At 43.4% G+C, this 16,562-nt stretch overlaps 1 non-coding gene across 1 annotated transcript; it reads right to left on the bottom strand.

Moving 5' to 3' along the window:
- Positions 1-13,901: 13,901 nt before the first annotated feature.
- Positions 13,902-14,009, bottom strand: LOC120272858. The gene has a single exon (XR_005540392.1). It is a non-coding gene; the product is annotated as a small nucleolar RNA R71 (small nucleolar RNA).
- Positions 14,010-16,562: the final 2,553 nt, after the last annotated feature.

The raw sequence follows: 16,562 nt of genomic DNA, 5'->3' as shown, positions 1-16,562 counted from the left end.
TGTAGAACACTTAGGAAATTTTCTCGGATGTCTAGAGAAGCCACAATGGCGCGCGGCTGCCCTGTGGGTCGGGCGCACGGGCGTGGGTGTTTTCCACACGCCCGTGCGAGAGCGTTCAGAGTCAGTGAGTGTTTTTCCCGAGAGTGCACAGGGGATTGCGCTTGCCCCTGTGGTATTCTTATGTGGAAGCACACGGGCATGGGTAATTTCCGCATGCCCGTTTAGATAGGCAGAATTCAAAGAGACGCGAGGTTTTCTTTAAACTCTTTTCAAATCTTCTTCTTCTTCATCTCCAATCACCTGAAAACCACCACTGATCTTCTTCCCAGCCTTTCACCATTGTTTTAGAGGACTTTTCTTCAATTATGGTGCCGATTTTGAAGTATTCACATCAATTTCATCAGTAACCTTTTTTATCCTCTTTTCTTCACAAATTCTATTTTTTTTTATTAAAGGGCTTGGTGTGTGCCAATTTTCATGTTATATTGTTTTTAGTATGTTTAGAAAGCATTTAGGCATGTTTTTAAGTGCACTTTTGGAGAATTGGCGCACAACCGTGCGGTTTTCACATCCCGCAGATCCACACGGGCGTGGATAATTTCCACAAGCCCATGTGGAATCCTCTAGCATTTTATGCCTGCACTTCTTTAATCGTCTCTTCACTATTTTTCGTAGGCATGGTACCGCACGCGAAGAAGCAAGAAGGTAAACGTCCTAGGGAGCCTTCACCCGAGTTAGCACACATTGTATTTCCGAATCTTGAACATCAAGCTCATTTCGAACGGCTATCGAGGCTTAGGTTTGGCCAATCCCGGTTCGTGGACCTGAGTGTGCTAAGTGGGGTCCACTGGGGTGATGAGTTAATCAGGGAGTTGGCGGCGCTGATGGTCGTAGGAGGCTGGCAAAGGTTGTTGTCTATACGAGAGCCAGTTTTCCAGCCGCTGACTTTGGAGGTGCTGGGGTCTTTTGAGTTTGTGGATGACATAGAGTTTAGAGTGTTCAGTTGTCAATTTGCTATAAGTATTTTGGAGTTTTCAATTCGCATCGGCATGTACGACGAGGCATATATAGAAACCGAGGAGTATGGACATCTACCAACAGATTGCCCAGCCACGTTGACAACACATCAAGCTTCTCAAGTATTGTGTGGACCGGGATAGCATGACCCGGCTGTGTCCAAGGCCACATGTCTGTCTAGTCTGAGCTACAGGTATTTATTTGCTGTCCTTAGCAGGTCTGTGGATAGCCAAGGCGAAACACTAGTGTTTTGACGTGACAGTGATTACTTTATTTGTATTCCATGGTGATGTCCGCACCTATTCATTTGGGACACATTGTGGCATATTATATGCGATACCAGGGCCAGAGTGGGAGAGTAGGAGTAATATTTGCTGGTCCTTACATCACTAGACTCATTATGGGGATGGGGTTCGGAGATGCTATACGGCATGCTGATCAGACAGTTATTCCTTCTCCGCTTGGACTCGATACGCTCAGGATGATCGGGGTGGCACGCAGATATGGACCTGGAGCTTACATTTTGGCCATATCCACCGCTGAGAGCACCGAGGGTAGAGGGGATGCAGTAGGATACTCCGCACAGGCAGTGACCGAGACCCCAGGATGGCCAGGTACCCTTTCAAGAGCCTATGATCGTATTGAGAGGCTTGAGAGCACCATGAGCATATTGCGGTCTGAGATCATTGAGATGCGGGCAATACTGTTAGCACATTATTCCGATATGATGGCCTGTTTTGATTTCTTACGACAGCTATTGCGAGACAGACCTTCAGCTCCTCTAGTATCTCCCTCACCACCTCCACCCGCGCAGTGGAACGGAGGCAGGACAACACCGACACCTGACTTCATTTTTCTTTTTCATTTCTCTACTTTTGCATTTTATTTTGGACTTGTATACTCAGAAAGGACTCTCCTTCTGAGTTTATTTTCATTTTGTGTCTCGAGTTGTATTCATTGCTTTATAATTTATATACTCGAGTTATGTTTTTTTTATTGAGCTTCACTGAACCCCCTTATGTATGGGTGCACATGGTCTTGTCATCATGGGAATTGAGACTTTGTCATGGGCACGGCCAAGGTGTTTCGGCACTTGACCGTGTGAGCTTCACAACTCGTTGGAACAACACTCCCAAGGACTTAGCTCCATCATGTATACATGCTCACATAGCCAATGATGGTTCACCTTAATTGAATTGATTGTATTCTTGAGTTTAGGAGAATTTTTAACATTGAATATTTTCATGCTCAAGTTTTTTCTTGAATTTCTCTGAATTTTTGCCCGATCGACAGTTCTTGCACTACTCACTCTTTGAACTCTTTTGTAAACTTATGTTTCATGTATAAGGGACTAGTTTTATTTGTTTCTTGTGTTAATTCTTAAAAGAAATAAAAACAAAGAACAAAATAGTTTTGTTGTTTAGTTGTGTTTGTTGGGTGGAAAGAGCTGCCACTTATGATGTATGAAGCTACTCTCATAAGTCGGATACTAGTTATGTCCTAATGAGAGAAAGAGCCATCTCATGGGATGTGTGAAAGCTACCACCCCAGTAGAAAGAGCTACCACCTCGAAAGTGTGAAAGCCACCTTAGAGGATGTGTGAAGCTAATACCCTTTTTGAATTTTTGTTACCTTTTGTAGATAAATAAGTCCGTTATACATAGAACTTTGAGGAGTATACTTTGGGTGACTTGAGTGAGTTCACACACTTACACGATTTCAGGTTTGTCGTCCTTTTTTATTAAAATTTTTAGCTAGAGCATTAATTTTTTTTATTTAGTGTTGACATTGCCCGTACTTGTAGAATGCATTCTTTGTATGCTTTGGTGAACCTAAGGGCAAGCACCTCCAATGTCTCTTTCATCTATGCATATAATGTTTTAATCTTTGCTTGAGGACAAGCAAAAGCTTAATTATGGGAGAGTTTTATAAGTGCTTTTGCGATAAGAATACGAAGTGTTCTTTCCTTGTGTTGAGCATTACTTTTCTCGGGTTTTACCGCTAATATGTGTGTATTTATGTTACTTTCATTGCAGGTAGGGTTGTGAGACCGATTATGAGAGAAAAAATCCAATGTGGGTCGTAATGCACCAATTTGGAGGAAATCTTGCTAAGGTTCAAACGCGAAGACATAGGTCGGGTTCGAGAGGTGGAAATGTGTGCTAACCTCCTCGTATTTAAGTTAGCACAACTATTTGGAGGGGCACAAGGGCAGTCACATTCAAGCATTCTGATTTGTGCATATAGAACAAGATCTCCACCAACATGCCCGTTATTAAAGAAGCAAAGCGATCCACGACGTAAACGTGTGCCCGTTTGTATTGCCTCGATGAAAGCATGAATTCTGGAGTATTTCGGGTGGTACTGTAGCAAGAATACTGTACCAGCACTATTCACAGCCACCTGAGAAAACAGGAAAACAGAGAATCCACATGGGCGTGAGGAAATTCCACATGCCCGTGTGAAAAATCCACAGGGGTGCTCACACGGGCGTGTGGATTCCCGATTCTAGCCCTTTAAAAGCCGAGTTCAGCCCCGATTTTAGCATTCTTTTCTCCACCTTTTCCCCAACTTGAGAGAGGACAGCGGCTAGCATTTTGAGAGGTACTGGCTAGTGCTTTGGAGAGGTTCTATGGCTCTGACATCGTGCGCCCTTTGGAAGAAGGTTAGTGGGAAAGCTTTCATCGGCAATGATCCGGCGAGGTGTATCCTAGGCCGGACAAAGGTACCCTTGCGATGAGTAGAGGACTCTCCAAAAGACCATCGCCATGACTAATGAGGGGGTTTTCTATGGATGCTTTCTTTATATATTCAATTTCATTGATTGTATCTAGCTCCATGGAGAGCTACACCCCTAGTGGGTACTTGGGTATTTGTGAACTCTAGGATGTATTTGTTTCATTGAATCTCTTTATTATTCTTTCAATTAATTGATGTTTATTGTGATATCCAATCTTGTCTGCTTGATTGTATGAATACTCCTCTAGAGTGACACATGGGTTGAGAATTCTTGTTGGTAACTCTTGTGAGTGAGTGACACACCATGAGAGTTAGATAAAGCTAGATTGGAGAGGGTTGAGAGGGTGAGTCGAGAGGTAGCGGAGCGTCCCTTTTCCCTCCGATGTGATCTATCCTACATCTACATTCCAAGAGTTCTTTGCGGCCATAGTAGAGTGAATGGGCTAAATGATGACCTTCCGCTGGGGCTATGTTGCAAAGGCAACGGAGTGAAGTGTTGAAGTGATTTTAGCATCTGGGGCTTAATTGTGGCTAAGGATCATTCACCTACAACAAAGGGTTAGGTTTATACATAGGAATAGGGTTTATCATTTGGAATCCCTAGAGCTCATTGCAATTCTATACGAATGCGAGGTGTTGAGATTATTCGATTTCTCCTCCGGGACATGTATAGAGTTAGGCATGGTTGACCTTAGATTTGGTACTATGAAATTAAGGATTTCCACGACTCACTATTGCATTAATTAGGAAGCATAATAGATGTTTCTTGCACTTTAAACGATTGTCGTAGGCGGAACAATATCCGAGTACCCCATCTTTATCGATTGTCTTACCTTCTCCTTTACTTAAGCTCTCTTTCTTGTTGTTTTTACATTTGAGAATTAAATTTTGCCACACATATCACTATTCATCTTCCACATTAGTTAAGAAACAACTTAAGTGTCTTTATTCCCTTCTCTCTATGGATATGATACCCACTCATCTGGGATTATTACTTCAACACCCATGCACTTATGGTTTACACGCATATACAGACGTGTCAGTAAGAGGACAACCTTCATCTATGAACCCCTGTAAGGTAAGTCAAGGTACATCAAGCTTAGTGACATTTAAACTAGCACTTCTTAGGAGGCATCCCAAGTGTTTACTGTTTTCTTACTTTCTAGCATAGTGTTTGCATGAATAAAGTGTTGAGTGTTGGTGTCTTGAATTTTAGTTGCTTTTACTGTGATTTTATTGTGGTCTCTTAAAGTCATCATGTGTTTTCATGTGGATTTGGTGAAGTTTTGGTCGCTCAAGCTAGTTTCTCATGTTTTTCGCTGGTGTTATTTGTATAATAGGGCATGCTCTGATTGTGTATACTTGTTCAGAAATTTTCTGCATAGCCTATAGAGTTTTATAAGGCATCCAGATAAAACGCACGGGTGTGTGAAAATAACGCACGCCCGTGGATTTACATTACGAGCTCATCTAGAGAAGACACTGTGGCGGGACTCGCCCTCGAGCGATCGCAGGATTTCCGCATGCCCGCCGGTAATTTCCGCACGCGCGCAGTATTTTCAGCAGAGACTTAGCAATTTATCCCCGAGAGCACATTGCGGGAAAGTCGTGGACTCGCCCTCATGGGCGAACCTCGTGAGAAATGCACTCAAGGCAGGTCTCCCGGTGAAGCTCATGTGGATCTCTCAAGAGCTCTTTCCATCCCGAGGAGACATAGGGGCACATGCGCTTGCCCTGTGAGTGGCACGTCTGGGCGGTAATTTCTACATGGGTGTGAAACACTGGGAGATTTTTCTCATTGCACGGGTATAGGCCACGGGTCGAGGCTTCTCCGCTGGGTCGGGTAGCATGTGCGATGGATATTTCCCAGCACGCCGTGCGTATGCTTTCGAGACATAGAGTGGCATCCGAGAGTGTACGGGGTGTGCGCTTGCCTCATGGATTCTCTCTCGCGGAGGCGCATCGGCGGGGGTAATTTGTCGCCACGCTGTGGATGCGCACTCCCAAGAGATACTTAATTTTCATTAAAATCTTCTTGAATTCTCTTCTCCTTCACTTCCAATCACTCAAAAAAGACCACTTTTGATCAATTTCTCGACCTTTCACCGCTGTTTTAGAGGGATTTCCTATCAATTTCTACGCCGAATTCAAAGTTTTTATACCATTTCTATCAAGAAATCTTTAACTCTCTCGTTTGCAAATCCTTGTTTCTAGTGGATTAAATGTCTTGAGTTGCAACAACTTTCACTTTATAATGGTTTATGTATGTTTAGAAAGCGTTTAACCATGGTTTAAAGTTGTATTTTTGGAGAATTGATGTGCAAACCGCATGGATTTCACGCGACCGCAGACCACACCAGGCGTGGGTAATTTCCATGTGCCCGTGTGGAATTCTCGCGCAGATAGTCCTAAGCTATCATTTCTGTATCACTTATGGCGTGTATGGCACCGCTGGAGAAAGCAAGAGTGGAAGCCGCCCTAGAGAGACTTCACCGAGCTGGCACATATTGAGTTCTCAAATCCTTGTGAGCATCAAGCCTCGATCTGCGAGTCATTATCGAGACTTTCAGGTTTCGACCATCGATTCGTGGACTTGAGTGTGTTAAGTGAGGTCCAATGAGGTGATGAGTGGGCTTAGTGAAATTGACACGCCAATGGCACGAGAGGGAAGGTGGAGGAGATTATTATCTGATAGCGGCAGCAGCTTATCCTACTAGCATCACACGAAAAGTACTTCCAAGGCCTCGTGAGTTCTAACAACAACCATAATGCGGGAGATTCATGACATGCACCCACAACACAGGCTACCAGAAAGTGTTCGGGACGTGCTGTTTTAACTATGAGTCTCACTGAGTTTTCGATTCGTTTGGCTTGTATGATGAACTGGGAGTGTCCAAGCCTTGTCCAGATAGGGGCTGTATGAACTGGGAGTGTCCAAGCCTTGTCAGGACAGGGGCAGTAAGCAGATCTGTGGATGACTTTGGTGATAACACGAGTGTTTTGTGCCTAGAGGGGTTATTTTATTTGTATTCCATGGTCCGGATTGTGCCGATTCACTTGGGGCACATTGTGCACGACTATCTATGATACCGGGGCTAGAATGGGAGAGTGGGAGTATTATTTGCTGGTCCTTACATCACTAGACTTATTTTGGGGATAGGCCTCGTAGATGTTATTCGAGATACCGAAAAGACAGTTATTTCTTCTCCGCTTGGACTCGATACTCTCAGGATGATGGGAGTAGTGCGCAGATATGGTCCTGGAGTTCACATTTTGGTTACATCCACCACTAAGAGCACCAAGGGTGGAGGGGATGCAACGCGGGATTCCGCACCGGCGGCGATCAAGACCTCAGGGCTCCCGAATACCCTTTTAGGAGCATATGATGGTATTGAGAGGCTTGAGAGCACTGTGAGTGTACTGTGGTCTGAGATCATCGAGATTCGGGTGATACAATCAGCACCAGTACAACAAGATGGTGGCCTATTTCGACGTGTTACAGTAGCTACTTATTAGCAGACCTCTGGCCCCTCTAACATCACCATCACCACCTTCACCGACACCCTTTGAGTGCCCAGCTGTAGCAGTAGAGCCGACATCTGGCGACATCGTTAATTGACTCCGCTTTTTATTTCTTTACTTCTACATTTTATTTTGGACTTGTATACTCAGAAACGACTTTCCTTCTGAATTTATTTTTATTTGTTATCTCGAGTTGTCGTCATTGCCTTATCTTTTATATACTAGAGTTATTTTTATTTTATTGAGCTTCACTGAACCCCATCGTGTATGCTTGCAGATGGTCTTAGTAGTATTGGAATTAAGAGCTTGTCATGGACATGGCTAAGATGCTTAGGTACTTGGTCGTGTGTGCTTCACAACCCGTTGGAACATCACTCCCAAGGATTTAGCTCCATCAAATGCAACACTAGGATTTAGGGGAGTATTGATTTAATTGTTTCTCCCACATATATGTTCTTGATAGATATATATTATGAGTGAGATTGCATGTGTACATTGGGGACAATGTAAAACTTATGGGAAGGGGGCGAGGGGGAGTTTCATAGTGGAAATATCGTTTATATTATTTTGATTGTTATACATGCTCACATAGCCAATGGTGGTTCACCTTACTTGTAATAATTATATTCTTGAGTTTAGGAGAATTTTAACCATTTAATGCTCTCATGCTCTAGTTTTTACTTGAATTTGTAGGAATTTTTCCCGATTCACACTTGTTGCACCATTCACTCTTTAAACTCTTTTAGAAACTCAAGTTTGATGTTAAAGGGGCTAGTTATAGTTGTGTCTTTTGTTAATTTAAAAAAAAAGGAAAAGAAAGAAAAAAATAGTTTCATTGTTTAGTTGTACTCGTTGGGCGAAAAGAGCTACCACCTATGGAGTATGAAGCTATTCTCATAAGTCGGATACTAGCTATGCCCTAATGAGAGAAAGAACTATCTCATGGGATGAGTAAAAGCTACCACCCCGATAGAAAGAGCTACCACCTCGAAAGTGTGAAAGCCACCTTAGCGGCCGTTTTGGAAAGGGCTACCTTAGTGGATGTGTGAAGCTACTACCATCTTTTCAAATTTTCATTACATTTTGTAGATAAATAAGTCCCTTTTACTTAGAACTTTGAGGAGTATATCTTGGGTTCACTTGAGTGAGTTTACACACTTACACGATTTCAGGTTTGCTATCCTTTTTTATTCAAGTTTTTAGCCAGAGCATTGATTTTTTGTATTTAATGTTGAAACTTCCTTTACTTGTAGAATGCTCTCTTTGTATGCTTTGGTGAACCTAAGACCAAGCACTTCCAATTTTTTCTTCATCTATGCATAAATTCTTTAATTTTTGCTTGAGGACAAGCAAAAGCTTAAGTCTTGGGGAGTTTGATAAGTGCTTGTGTGATAAGAATGCGAAGTGTTCTTTCCTTATGATGAGCATTACTTTTATCAAGTTTTAGTGCTAATATGTGTGCATTTATATTACTTTCATGCATATAGGGTTGTGAAGCCAAATGTTAGAGAAAGAAGCCAATGTAGATCATTAATGCACCATTTGGAGGAAATCTTGATAAGGATCAAACGCGAAGACATAAGTCGGGTTCAAGATGCGAGAATGTGTGCCAACCTCCACGTATTCAAGTTAGCATAATGATTTGGAGGGCACAAAGGTAGTCACATTCAAGTATTCTGGCTTGTGCATGTATAGCAAGATCTCCACCAATGTAGCTGTTTATTCAAGAAGCAAAGTGATTTATGACATAGATGTGTGCCCGTTTACGTTACCTCGATGAAAGCATGAATTTGGGAGTATTTCGAGCCGGTACCATAGCAGGTACTGTAGCAAACACTGTGGCAAGTACTGTTCACAGCCGCTGAGAAAATTGATTTCCAGAGAATCCACACGGGTGTGTGGAAATTCCATATGCCTGTGCATTCATTCCACAAGCCGGTGTGGTGAATCCACAGGAGAGTGTGGATTCCAGATTCCAGCCCTATTTAAGGCCGATTTCTGCCCCAATTTCAGCATTCTTTTCTCTTTTTTTTACCTAACTTGAGAGAGGGCTGTGACTAGGGTTTTGAGAGTTATTGGCTAGGGATTGTGAGAGGTTCTATGGCTCTAACATCGTGCTCCATTTGGAAGAAGGTTAGTGGGAGAGCTTTCATCAACACCGATCCGATGAGGTGTATCCTAGGCCATCGTCATGAGTAGAGGCTTCTTTATAAGACCATTATCATGACTATCGAGAGGGTTTTCTATGGATTACTTATTTTTACATTTGATTTCATTGATTGTAACTAGCTCCATGGAGAGATAAACCCCCTAGTGGGTACTTGGATTTACAAACCCTAGGATGTATTTGTTTCATTATACCTTGTTATTATGATTTCATTAATTGATGTGTTAATTGAGTTCCAATATTGTATGCTTGATTGTTTGAATACTACCTTAGAGTGACATTCGGATTGAGGGTTCTTATTGGTAACCCTTGTGAGTGAGTGACACACCGCGAGAGTTAGACAAAGCCAGATCAGAGAGGGTTGAGAGGGTGCGTCGAGAGGTAACAGAATATTCCTTTTCCCCTCTGGTGTGATTTATCTTTCCTACATTTCCTCGAGTTCTTTGTGGTCATAGTAGAGTGAATGGGCTTAGGGATGACCTTCTGTTGGGGCTTAGTTCTAGAGGCAACAGAGTGAAGCTTTGAAGTGATTTTAGCACCTAGGTCTTAATTGTGATTAGGGACCTTTCACCTGGACCAAAGGGTTAGGTCTACATCTAGGAAGAAGATTTATTACTTGGAATCACTAGAACTCATTATGATTCTGTACGAGTGTGAGGTGTTGAGATTGTTTGATTTCTCATCTGAGACATGTAAAGAGTCAAGCATGGTTGACCTTAGATTTGGAACCATGTATTGAAGGATCTCCATGACTAAGTAATGCATTATTTAGAAAGCATAATAGAGGGTTTTGCACTTAAAATGATTGTCCTAGGCGAAACAATATCCGGGTACCCCATTTATATTGATTGCCTTACCTCCCATTTACTTGTGCTCTTTTTCTTATCTCTTTTACTTTTGTTATATTACATCTTGTCACACAACTATTATTCACTTTTCTCTTAGTTAAGAAAAAAATTAAGTGTTTTTATTGTCTACTTCCTGTGGATGTGATACCCACTCATCTGGGATTTATTACTTCGATAAAACCTGTGCACTTGCCGGACATATGCAAGGGGCGTTATCAGTGATTATCAAGGTTGAGATTTGGATAATCTTGCCTCCTAGACACTAACATACTTTGGGATATAGAGTAGGGAGATGAGTTAGCAAATGAGGTCAAGGATCTCATTTCAATGGGTGGTTAAAGGCAGTTACTGTTGATGAAGGAGCCTGCCATTCGTGCACTTACACTTGAGGTCCTATCATCATTTGAGTTTGACAGATCTTATGCGTGATTCAACATAATTGACGCCATTCAGTTTAAAGCATTTAGGCATCACCATAGTATGAGCATTACTCAGTTTTTAGTTTGGCTCGGCTTGTATGAGGAGGCATTTGCAGACACTGAGGAGTATGCCTGATTACCTACAGATTACCTTGGAGCCTTGACCCCGTAGAGAGCGTACAGAGCATTATGTCGTCAATGCCAGTATGAGCGGGGGATGTCTAAGGCCACATGCCTTTCTCAACCAGCGTATCGATATTTGCATGCATTCTGAGTAGGTCGGTGAATGGCTGTGGTGATAGCACTAGTGTTTTGAGCTGGCAGGAGCTGTTGTACCTGTACTCGATGGTTCAGAGTACACTGATTCATCTAGGGCACATTGTCGTGTAGTATATACAACATCGGGGATAGTACGTCAGATTGAGAGCGATCTTCTCGGATCCCTACATTACGAGACTAGTTATGCTCGTGGGTCTCTTGGACGCAATTTGTGGGGCAGAGAAGATGAGTATACCTTCTTCCCTGAGCTTGGAGATGATAAGATTGTTGGGGATGATCCATAAAGTCCAGTCAAGGGTGTATGCTCTGATTACTCAAGCCCAGAGGGAGTAGTTGGAGGGAATGATCTATGCGAGGGTTCTCAGCATGCCCCTGATAAGTGCTTGTGCGATATGAATGCGAAGCGTTCATTCCTTATGTTGAGCATTACTTTTCTCAGGTTTTTACATTAATATGTGTGTTTTTATGTTATTTTTACGCAGGTAGGGCTGTGAAGCCGAGTATGAAGGAAATAGGCCAATGTGGATCATAATGCACTTATTTTGGAGGAGATCTTGCTAAAGTTCAAACGCGAAGACGTAGGACAGGTGTTAGATGCTAGAGTGTGTGCCAACCTCCTCACATTCAAGTGAGCACATCCATTTGAAAGGGCACAAAGACAGTCACACTCGAGCATTCCGTCTTATGCATACAAGAACAGGAGCTCCACCAACATATATATCATTGAAGAAGCAAGTGATTCACGACGTGAATGTGTGCCCGATTGTGTTTCCCCGATAAAAATATGGAATTGGGAAGTTATTCGTGCCAAAAGACCGTAGCGCAGCAATCGTAGAAAGATTGTTCACGACCCTGCCGAGAAACCAGAGAAATAGAATCCACACGGGCGGTGGAAATTATCCACGCCTGCGTGGAAGTTCCGCCCGGGCACGTGTATCATCCACGCCCTGTGGAGTTGCCCGATTCCATCTCTATTTAAAGCCGGGTTTAGACCCCGATTTTGGTATTCTTTTCTCCATCTTTTCCCCAACTTAAGTAGAGGGCTTCGCTAGGGTTTCGAGGGGTATTGGCCAAGGTTTTGGAGAGGTTCTACGGCTCCCGACATCGTGATTCCATTAGGGAGAAGGTTGGTAGGGGAGCTTCGAATCGAGGCGATCACATACCCGGACGTAAGGAATCCTTGGACGATTTAGTAGAGGACTTTCCACAAGACCATCGATACGACCATCGAGGGGGTTTCTTTTATGGATTCATTACTTTTTACATTCAATTTCTTTGATTGTACTTTGGCTCCATGGAGAGCTAAACCCCTAGTGGCTACTTGGGGTGATTGTGAACCCTAGGATGTATTCGCCTCATTGAACTTCTTTATTATGCTTTCAATAAATTGATGTTTATTGTGAGTTCCAACCTTGAATGCTTCATTGTATGAACATTTCCCCTAGAGTGACACTAGGGTTGAGAGTTCTTGTTGGTAACCCTTATGAGTGAGTGACACACCATGAGCTGCTAGGGCAAAGCTAGGCTGGAGAGCGCTGAGAGGGTGAGTCGAGAGGCATGTGAGCGTGTCCTTTCCCCTCCTACGTGATAGATTCTACCTCCGTTCCTCGAGTTCTTTGCGGTCATAATAGAGTGAATGGTCTAAGGGATGAACCTCCGCTGGGGCCTAGTTGCGCGCATAATGGAGTAAAAGCGCTGAGATGATCTTAGTATGTAGGGCTTAATTGTGGCTAGGGACCTTCCACCTGGACCAAAGGGTTAGGTCTAAATCTAGGAAGAGATTTATCACTTGGAATCCCTAGAGAGCATTGCAACTCTATGCGAGTGCGCGGTGTTGAGATTGTTCAATTTCTCCTCCAGGACATGTATAGAGTTAGGCATAGTTGATCTTAGATTTGGGACTATGTATGTAAGGATTTCCACGACTCACCATTGCATTGATTAGGAAGCATAATAGAGAGTTCTTGCACTTGAAGTCACTATCCTAGGTGAAGCATCATCCGAGTACCCCATCTTTATCGATTGCCTTGCCTCCTCCTTACTTTTGCTCTCTTACTTGTTGCTTTTAATTTCTGAGAATTAAATCATTACCACACTTATCATTATTGATACTCCACATAGCTAAGAATTGAATTAAGTGTCTTTGCTCCCTACTCCATGTGGATTTGACCCCGCTCACCCTGGATTATTACTTCGACAAACCCGTGCACTTGCGGGATATACGCAAGGGAACCTTGTCAAGTTTTTGGCGCCGTTGCCGGGGAGCTAGGCATTTAGAGATACTTTGCACTTTGTTTTCTTAGCTATTTCACCACACAGTCTTATTCATATCTTCTTATTCTATCATCGTTCTGATTTTTTTTCTTTATTTTTGGTGCAACTCCAAGTTATGACCCGAGGGAATCCATCAATATTGATTGAAGGAGACCCTGAGCTTGAACGTACACTTAGAAGAAAAAGGGAAAGAACTCAGACAAGAACAAAATCTTAATCCAAATTGATTTGAAGTAGAAGGATCTGACAACATGGCAGAACAAAATGAGCAACAACGAACAATTGTCCTCAAGCTTTAGTGTTGGGGACACAATCGAGTATTGTACGTCCCCCAATTATAGCTCAGAACTTCGAGCTAAAGCCGGCATTCATCCATATACTGCAGCAATCCACACAATTCAATGGTTTGGCCAATGAGGATCCAAACAGTCACATAGAGAGCTTCCTCGAGGTGTGCGACATGCTGAAGATAAATGGTGTGACGGATGATGCCATCAAATTGAGAGCTTTCCCATTTTCCTTAAAGGGGAAAGCGAAGCAGTGGCTACACTCATTACCTAGAGCATCAATCACTACAAGGGAGGAGATGGTCGAAGCTTTTCTAGCCCGCTATTTCCTCCCCGAAAAATCAAAGCAAAGCTTAGGAATGAGATCTCATCCTTTATGCAGTTGGAATTGGAGTCTCTATTTGAGACATGGGAAAGGTTCAAGGAACTCCCCGCGAAAGTGTCCGGAACACGGATTCCCGGAGTGCATGATTGTTCAAACCTTCTACAATGGTTTGAACCCGAGTACAAGTCAACTCTTGGATGCGGCGTAGGAGGTACCTTAGGTAGCAAAACCTCGCACGTAAGCACGCCAATCGATTGAAGAAAATGGGGTTAAATAGCTACCAAATGGAACGCTAGGGAGAAGAAAAAAAGTGGCCGGGTCTCCATGAAATTGATGCGGTAACTTCATTGGCGGCCCAAGTGGAGAGTTTGAGTAAGAAGCTAGATCTTATAGCTTCGAATAGAGTTGCGGCCATGACCAATTGCACCCGTTGTGGTGGAGGACATGCTCCCTCCGATTGCCAAATTGTCATAGGTGATGTTTATTCAGTTGAGAATGTTGACTTTGTAGGTAATGGCATGAGACCTCAAGGGAATCCATAAAGCAACATCTACAATTCAGGTTGGAAGAATCACCCCAACTTTTCACGGAGTAATCAAGGACCACAAAAGACCATGGGGCCATCGGGGTTCCAACAACAACAACAAGCCCCTCAAGTGGAAAATAGAATTTTAAACTTGGAAACCCGAATGACGGATTTGGAGAAGCACTTGGCTAGATTTGTTCATTCGGCAAATACAAGGTTTGAATCAGTCGAGGCTACACTTCACAATCACACAGCCTCCTTGCACAATCTTGAAAATCAAGTGGGGCAAATTGCAAAATCTCTTTCTGAAAGGCCACATGGAAGTTTACCAAGCAACACGGAAACCAACCCTAGAGAACATGTGAAGGCGATCACTTTGAGAAGTGGTCATGAGGTTGAAGGGAGGCTTCCGAGTGAGATGCCGAAAGAACACGCACCCGAGGTTATAAAGGTTGAGGAGGGAGCAAATAAAGAGAAAGAGATGACACCCCCACCTTTCAAGCAAAGAATCCCTTATCCCTCTAGATTGAAGAATGACCAAGGGGATGAACAGTATAAGAAGTTCCTGAGTTTGTTCAAGTAACTCCACATCAACATTCCTTTTGTTGAGGATTTGGCTCAAATGGCTAAGTATGCAAAGTTCCTGAAAGACCTATTGACCAACAAGAGGAAACTGTAGGAGAGTGCTTCAGTTGTGCTTGATGTTTCATGCTCGGCGGTGTTGCAAAAGAACATGCCGAAACAAGAAGAAGGACCCGGAAGCTTCATTATTCCTGTAACATCGGCAACTTAGGTGAGGAAATGGCATTGGCGGATTCAGGGCAAGTATCAACGCTCATGCCATATACATTCTTCCAAAAAGCTAGGCTTGGGTGAGCCTAGGGCCTACTCGGATGACTTTTACAATTAGCGGACCGAATGGTACAACATCCGAGAGGCATCATTGAAGACGTGCTTGTCAAGGTGGACAAGTACATTTTTCCGGTTGACTTTGTAGTGCTAGATGTCGATGAGGATGCAGATGTACTCCCTTGATACTTGGGAGACCTTTCTCATGGACTTCCAAAGCATTGATTGACATGGACGGGCGGAGAGCTCACATTGAGATTTAGAGACGATAAGCTCACTTACCGCTTCTGTCAAGCTCATGCGGCATTATCTCGATTACGATGACACTTTGTATTTTCTAGACACTACTCGATGAGATTGTTGATGAATATATACTGTGAAATGTTCAACTCGGATCCGTATGAAGGTTTGTTCGACCAAGAGGAGAGCAATGAAGAAGTAATGATTCTTGGTTCGAATGGAGAGGAAACATTTACCGCGGGGATCTTGAAGAATGTGCTCTGAAAATGAAGAGGGCTAGGAGACGCCACCGAAAAATGCACTCAAGACCTGTTGGAGACGACATGAGCCAAGGAAGTTGGACGTAACGATTGCTAGGTGGTCCGAAGCTCGATAGTACACCCTCTAACCCTCAAGAGACTTTGCTCATCATGCTTTCAAGTTATGGGTAAGAGGGCAACCTTTATTCATGAACCCCCGTGAGGTAAGAAAGATACGCTAAGCTTTAGTAACATTAAATAAGCGCTTCTTGGGAGGCAACCCAAGTGTTTACTCGCTGCATCTTTTTAGTTTAGTTTGTTTGCATGAATAAATTGTTAAGTGTTGGTGTTTCAATTGTCGAGTGCTTGAGCCGCGATTTTATTGTGGGTTTTTAAAAAGAATTCATTATGTGTTTTTATTGCAAATTGGCGTAAGTTTGGTCGCTTGAGTTCTATTTCGTGTTTTTTTATCTCGTAAATTTTGAATAATAGGGCAGTGCCCGAGTGTGTAGACATGTTCGACTCAGTTCCGCAGAGCCTCGCAGGTTTTTTCTAAGTCATCTGCAGAAAAACACACCGAAAGCGCAGGGAATATCCGCACGCCTGCGGGTGTGTACCGTGAACTCATCCAGAGGTTACAGGGCGGCGGGCCGCCTCGGGACGCACCATGTGTCCGCGCGATGCCTGTGGTACTTCAGCACGGGCGTAGACTTCCCGCAGCAGTTGGGCAGATTTTCCCGAGACACACAGGGCACGTGGACTCACTGCAGGCGACTCAGAACCACACACTCAAAGGCAGTACTTCAAGACGCCCGAGCGAAATCTCGCAGT

The sequence above is a fragment of the Dioscorea cayenensis genome, chromosome 11, assembly GCF_009730915.1.
Source record: "Dioscorea cayenensis subsp. rotundata cultivar TDr96_F1 chromosome 11, TDr96_F1_v2_PseudoChromosome.rev07_lg8_w22 25.fasta, whole genome shotgun sequence".
Classification (NCBI taxonomy): Eukaryota; Viridiplantae; Streptophyta; class Magnoliopsida; order Dioscoreales; family Dioscoreaceae; genus Dioscorea; species Dioscorea cayenensis.
The sequence above is the reverse complement of the archived record's forward strand: the minus strand, read 5'-3'. Positions and strand labels throughout refer to the sequence as shown.